Raw genomic sequence first — 7,360 nt, forward strand, 5'->3', positions numbered from 1 at the left:
TGAAAGATCGTGGATGCCGCCTAGAGGGGGGGTGAATAGGCGCTTTAAAATAATTACGGTTGAGGCTTGAACAAATGCGGAATAAACCTAGCGGTTAATTTGTCAAGCACAAAACCTACAACAACTAGGCTCACCTATGTGCACCAACAACTTATGCTAAGCAAGAAAAACTACTTAGGTGATAGCAAGATATATGACAAGAAACAATATGGCTATCACAAAGTAAAGTGCATAAGTAAAGGGCTAGGGTAAGAGATAACTGAGGCACGCGGAGACGATGATGTATCACGAAGTTCACACCCTTGTGGATGCTAATCTCCGTTTGGAGCGGTGTGGAGGCACAATGCTCCCCAAGAAGCCACTAGGGCCACCGTAATCTCCTCACGCCCTCGCACAATGCAAGATGCCGTGATTCCACTAAGGGACCCTTGAGGGCGGTCACCGAACCCGTACGAATGGCAACCCTTGGGGGCGGTCACCGAACCCGTACACTTTGGCAACCCTTGGGGGCGGTCATCGGAACCCGTCAAATTTCTCGGGGCGATCTCCACAACCTAATTGGAGATCCCGACGCTTGCCCGGAGCTTTACACCACAATGATTGAGCTCCGAACACCACCAACCGTCTAGGGCGCCCAAGCACCCAAGAGGAACAAGCTCAAGGGTACCAAGCACCCAAGAGTAATAAGCTTCTCAACTTGTAACTTCCACGTATCACCGTGGAGAACTCAAACCGATGCACCAAATGCAATGGCAAGGGCACACGGAGTGCCCAAGTCCTTCTCTCTCAAATCCCACCGAAGCAACTAATGCTAGGGAGGAAAATGAGAGGAAGAACAAGAAGGAGAACACCAAGAACTCCAAGATCTAGATCCAATGGGTTCCCCTCACATAGAGGAGAAAGTGATTGGTGGAAATGTGGATCTAGATCTCCTCTCTCTTTTCCCTCAAAAACTAGCAAGAATCCATGGAGGGATTGAGAGTTAGCAAGCTCGAAGAAGGTCAACAATGGGGGGAGAACACGAGCTCAAAGGATAAGGTTCATTAGGGAAGAAGACCCCCTTTTATAGGTGGGGAAAAATCCAACCGTTACGGTCACAGCCCGCACCGAGCGGTACTACCGCTCCAAGGAGCGGTACTACCGCTAGGGCGGTAGTAGCCCTTTGAAACACAACAGCGAGGAGGCAAAAAAGTCAGAAGAACCGTCGGAGCGGTAGTACCGCTTGACCTCACGGTACTACCGCTAGGGGTAGCGGTACTACTGCTAAGGGTAGCGGTACTACTACTTTCGAGCGGTACTAAAAAATTACATCCGTGCCTACCACCGCTGGACTTGTGACGAGTTTTTCGTCCCGAGCGGAAGTAGCCACGGAAGTAGCCGCGGTAGTACTGCTCCAAGCGGTAGTACCGCTCCCAAGAGCGGTAGTAAAAAATTACATCCGCTCCTGTCCGTGGTAGTACCGCTGCAGCCTTTTCAGAACACCAAAACTGACACAGCTTCTGCAAACGGACTCCGAATTCGACGAAACCAAGTTTGTTGGAAAGCTAGCGACAAGGGCTAACACAATCTTGATAGAAATACCAATAAGAAGCAAATGAGAAAAGGCCCAAAATAAAATGGTGAGAACCCTTCCTCGGATAAGACCGGTAAAACCTCCAACATCGAAAACATCATAGAAGACGCATGCAAACTCCGTTTTCGATGAACTCAAGCTTGTCATCAAGATGACCATAACCTCTAAGACTCACAAAGAGAACCAAACAAGAACCAAGAAACATGATGCAAGGATGCAATGGTTTGAGCTCTCGACGAATGATACGATCAAGCTACTCACTTGAGAGCCCCCCTTGATAGTACGGCTATCGATCCTATAACCCGGTCTCCCAACTACCACCATGAGACCGGTAAAATAGAAAACCTATCAAGGGCAAACCTTTTGCACATGGTCCACTTGAGCTAGATGATGACGATCTTGACTCCCTCAAGTTGGACCACCTTTCTTGATTGCGTTGGCTCGATGAAGACTAGATGATTACTCCCCCATAGTCCACTATGGGTGAGCCACTCTTCGGCACATCTTCACAAGTCCATTGTCACCACAATGGATGGCAAGCTTCAAGCACTTGATCTCTTCGTGATGCTCCACTTGAACTTGCACACGGCAATCTTGATGACGATCACCACTTGATGTCATCCTCTCCATGGGTTGAGTGATATCTTCCTCTTGACGCAAGCCCATGAACACGTACCTAACCCCACATAGAACTCTCACATAGACCATGGGTTAGTACGCAAAGCACAATGGACAATGCTTACCATACCATGGGATCACTTGATCCCTCTCGGTACATCTTCTATGCTTTGTGAGTTGATCAACTTGATTCACTCTTGACTTAGTCTTGATCAACCTACAATCTTTCCAACTCTCTTCATTTGGATGATGTCTTGAAGGTAAACATGAATGATCACACAATCTTCTTCTTCAATGCATGCTTGCAATAAGCTCAACTCTCACATGACCAATTTTTGGATAATTCCTTAATAGCACCTTGGTCAACACAAACTCTCCTTGAAACCAACACATGTACTCCAAGAAAAGCCTATGACAAAACCTTCAAATATAACTCAAGGCAACCATTAGTCCATAGAGATTGTCGTCAATTACCAAAACCAAACATGGGGGCACCACATGTTCTTTCAACAGTACTAGCGAGAGTAAGGCGCGGGCAACTGGCGGTGGCGTGGGGTCGCCCCCCACAGAGCAAAGCAGAGCTGGCGTGCTGATCATGGAGAATATTCAGCACCGGAGGCCGAGTCATCAGCTTCGAGGATGGCGTCAACCTGGCCATCATCCGCCCCGCAAAGCAGGGCGATGGCAGCGAGATCTTCAGCTGAGGCCGGAGGACGATCGGAGACGTCAAGGTGAGCCTCATGGATGGCGCGGTCAATAGCCGTGCCCACGTCCGCAGCAGATAGGCGGGCTGCCTTGGCCTTGACCGCCTTGGCGAGCATAGGCGAGTATCGGGCCTCCTTGCCAGCGAGCCGTGCGCTGCGGCGCAGCTTGTCCTTGGAGCAGGACTAGTCACGGGCCGTCTTACGGCGTTCCTTACGAATGGTACACTCATGGGTGTCCAGATCATGGAGAGGCAGCGCTGCATCAGGTTTGTCATGGGTCAGGGCAGTTGTGGTAGTATGTAGAGGAAGCGATTGAGTAGGAACTGGGGAAGTGAGACTTTACCAGCAGTACGGTACGATTCGCCAGCCGAAAAGGTAAAGTTGGGGACGATTGCCGTGTCAGGAGCCTCCGACACGACCGCCGTAAAGGCAGAGGTGTCAGAGGGAGTGAGCAGGCGAACAGGCGGAGCAGCGTCCGCATGGAGCGAAGGCGGTGATGGCGGGGCCACAGCCCCGACCAGCGGCGAAGGCCGGATGACAAGAGGGCCCGAGGAGCCCCCCACGAGTGCATGCACCACGTCCATGGACCTTGGCAGGTCTGCATGCAGGAGCGGGGCAAGCATGTCCTCAGAGCCGACAGATTCGTCGTCGAAGATGACAAGGGGCTGGTGCACGGAACCAGGTGGAGGCGAAGGAAGGAGAAGGGCTGATGCATTGCTGCCATGGCCAGATGAGGCCGGGACCATAGGTGCGGCTCCACGGACAGCCACAGGGCATGTCCCACCGTACGTGGGGTCGGCGCGCCAGCCAGCACGAATGGCAGAGATGACTGGGGTGAGTTGTTCTGGGGAGGCGGGCCGTGGGGAGCCACGCTGAGAGAGAGGGGCGGAGTCTCCGTCAGAAGAGTCGCCACCGAAAGGATTGGCGCCATCACCGTGGTGCCAGTGTGAGATTTCCACTACTTTAGCTATCTTGATTTCGTTGATGGGAGGGAGCTGGATGGCAATGCCGGGCGGGGCTGGCTTGCCGGACTGGAGCAGGACCAAGGCGCGAACAGATGTGTAATCAATGCCATGCAGGCAGAAGTCATCAATGGCACATACGTCGCCGAGGAAAGCCAAGGCGAAGCGAATGTCGTCGTTGTGCCAAAGTTCGTGCGGGAACTCGGATACCTCGATTTCGGCGAGGTCAATGAAGATGGCAATGGAGCGGTCGACGTGCTCGACCGGCTCGATGGTGATGGAGTTACCTTCAAAATCTATATGGTTGTGGCGTACGACATCATTGCGGGCAGAGGGGGTGTGGAAGGTGAGGCAAGCAACCCCACGCCATGAGCCACCCATAATGAAGGCGGGATTGCCGCACGTAAGCTGGATAGCACGGCGGATGAGTGGAGCGGGGTTGGGGTCAGGTGTTCGGAGGTGGGCAAAGGCGAAACGGCGTGGGCAGTGCACTAGGCAAGGTGGCGCGGCGACGAGAGGCATGTCTCCATAGGGAGGCAGCGGCCCGGCGTCATGGAAAGGGCGAGGCAACTCATCATCAGAGTCGGATTCAGATACATAGGATGCGGCTGTGGTGTGCTAGGAGGCAATGAACACGTCGGCGAGGCGATCTCTCAGCTTCTGGGTGTCGAAGGGGGAGGAGTGTGTGTGCATGGGATCGTGGGGTGGGGTGGTGGGAGTGGGGGGAGGTGCTGAGGAGCATGGCGGCGAGTTGGGAGGGAGTGGGACGCCATTGGCGCCAACAGGGACGCCGTGGAGGATGAAGGGGGACGACACACATACAGCGGGGAATGGCTCGGAGAGGATGACGGGGATCTGTCCGATCATGAGGGTGCGTGGATCGGCGGCCACAGCGGACGATGAGCTGCCGGGCTCATACTGCGGAGGCAGAAGGCTGGATTAGGGACAAAATTAAAAGTATCTGGGAGGGGAGGGAAGAAGGGCCAGATCCTGCGGTACCTGCAATCGCGGCTACGGTGGCCGTTCTGCCAGCAGCGGGCGCAGCGGACGGGATCACAGCAGAGCTCAACACAGTGGTCTAGGGCCAGGCAGCGGAAGCAGCGGCGACTCCTTTTGGCGGATGGAGGTGGGAGGGAGTGAGGATGAGGAGGGATGAGCCGTCGTGGAGATATATAGGGGGGACGGGGCAGCGACTCACTGTGCCTATGTGGACCGGAGAGCAGCACGTCTCGATATGTGGGCGTCGTGGAGCGGTTGGACCGAGCATGCGTGTATCCATCGTCAGAGCGGCGAGATCATTTGCGTGTGTCAGCGATTGAGGCGACGGGGGGGGGGGGGTGAGGCGTGGTGATGGAGGGCTTAGGTAGGGTTTAGAGGCGATGATTATGGCTAGATGCTAGTCAGGGATAGAGGGGGGTGCGGCAGAGGTGTGGTAACGCAGGCCAGCGCGTGAGGCCGCGCGAGATCGTTGGTTCCCAATGCGAGATTCTCTCCTGGCTCGGTCACCGGGGCGGCGTGTGGGGAGACAGGAGGCGGCGCGTTGGCGCCTGGATTAGACGCGCGTGGGTCAGGTGGGGTGTCCAATTTTTGCACAGACAGAGAGACCGATGGGGGGTTATTGGTTCCTGCGCGCACCTCGCCCGCATGCGCGGCATCATGTGGTAAGTACGGATCTTTTGTAGGATTTGGTCTGTCGGGGGACGCGGCGCTTTCATCATTGTGCATGCTGTGGGACCGCAATGCATGCAGAGCTGACCGGCCGTGCAGCGATGCCGTGGACACGAGGGTCGGCCGTATCGGTGCATGGAGTGGCTGGTGGTGATGGGTGTAAGGCCCAAGTATGGACCCAGGACGTGTGGGCAGCGAGGAGAAGGAGTAGGAAAAATAAGATTGTGGGTAACGGCTGCAGTGGGCAACGGCTAGATCGAGCTGGTCAAAAAGAAAAAGATGAAACCCGTCAAAGTCAAGAGGCCCCAACTTGAGAATTTCAAATTTGACTGGGCGGGAGGAGACGCCAGATTTAAAAATTAGATCATGAACCTTAATTGCGTGGAAATCTTGTTGAACGGAGTGGTTTAGGGCTGATTCCACTCGTAGTTCATTAGGTCTGACAGAGATTGGCATGAAAGTAATCCAAAACGGATGTGTATGGTGAGTGTAGTGCACATGAGGTGGAAGCTGGTTAAAGCAACTAACATTTAGCATGGGTAAAATAAACTAATACCTGGCCGTTTTCATCTCACCTTAGGCAGATCCAGAGTTGAAGGCGCTGGTGGCAGTGATGTAGAGACGACCGGCAACGAAGAGGAAGACGTAGAACCAAGCGACGGGGGCTTGGCATCAGCACGAAGAAGGCGTCGGGCACCACTCATGAGCATAGGCCAGGGGAAGCGGATCAACATGCCCCTCTTGCGGTAGTCACCCATGGAGGCGATCATTTTGGCTACTGCAGGCGATGCAATGGTGAAGGAGAAGCAGGAGTCTCCGTCGTCAGTGACATCGAATTGGAGGTAGGAGTCCCCAAACAAGTGAGCGAGGACAAGGGCCATGGTCGTGGCGTTGAGAGTGAAGGGAAATTGGATTACACGCGCGTACATTCGGCAACCATGAGGCTGACAGCATGAACGGGCGGTAACGTGGGAACGAAGTTATGACCAAGCCACAGCTTCGAACTGAAGACCCAGGTCGTCGGGGATTTGGAGCAGCTGGGAAAGTGTCATGCATGTAGCGGCAGAGCGTGGTGGAGACGGGAAGGAGGGTAGAGCCCTAGCAAAAGAGAAGGAATAATTGCGGAAGCGGAGAGTGGTTTGAGCGAGGATGATCTCCGCCACGCGCGCAAAAGTGACGTGGAAACGGAAGACCAGAGGAGAGCATTGCACGACGAAGAAGTGAGCAGCAGAGCCACCCAGGACGGCCTAGAGCAGCGCAGCGACAACTATGGCGTCGAGGTGACGGTTGGAGTAGCCGAAGGCGATGTAGAGCGGTGAGGCGAGGTGGAGGGCCGGGGTGGTGATGGCGAGGCGGAGGTAGTAGGAGCAATCATCTTCAAACTCCAAGCCCATGGCGTTGCCGCAGCCTAGGAAGCAGCGGAGCGCAACCTGCCCGGCCTTGACATAAGGTAGGTCGAAGAATGGCGAAGGTGGTTGAGCCACAGATGGTATGAGCTCGTTTAGGGGGTTTGTGGAAAGAGGTAGGTCAGGTGTAGGGGTGTCCGGCGGGTTTTTGGTGGCTGGGGCGTTGCCAGAGGCCGGCGGGGTGGCCGGCAGGGAGGGCGGAGCGGGAGCGGGAGCGAGAGCCATTGATGTTCCAAAAAAAGAGAGTCATTTGTCTTTCAAGTCAAAACCCTAACCGGCGGCGACTCGGGACATGGATGCCGGGGCGGCGACCCCGGATGGCGGTCCGTATGGTGGCTTTCCGGCAGGTCCCACGGCGGCAGTGGTGGCTATGCTTCTTGGTTGTCTGGACAATGAGGGGTGTAGCGGTGGGTGGTTCAGGCACATTTC

The 7,360-nt window shown here is 54.9% G+C and overlaps 1 pseudogene; it reads right to left on the bottom strand.

Moving 5' to 3' along the window:
• Nucleotides 1-4,475: 4,475 nt before the first annotated feature.
• LOC120973728 (uncharacterized) lies at nucleotides 4,476-7,156 on the bottom strand (annotated as a pseudogene).
• Nucleotides 7,157-7,360: the final 204 nt, after the last annotated feature.

This window comes from Aegilops tauschii, chromosome 2 (assembly GCF_002575655.3).
Source record: "Aegilops tauschii subsp. strangulata cultivar AL8/78 chromosome 2, Aet v6.0, whole genome shotgun sequence".
NCBI lineage: Eukaryota > Viridiplantae > Streptophyta > Magnoliopsida > Poales > Poaceae > Aegilops > Aegilops tauschii.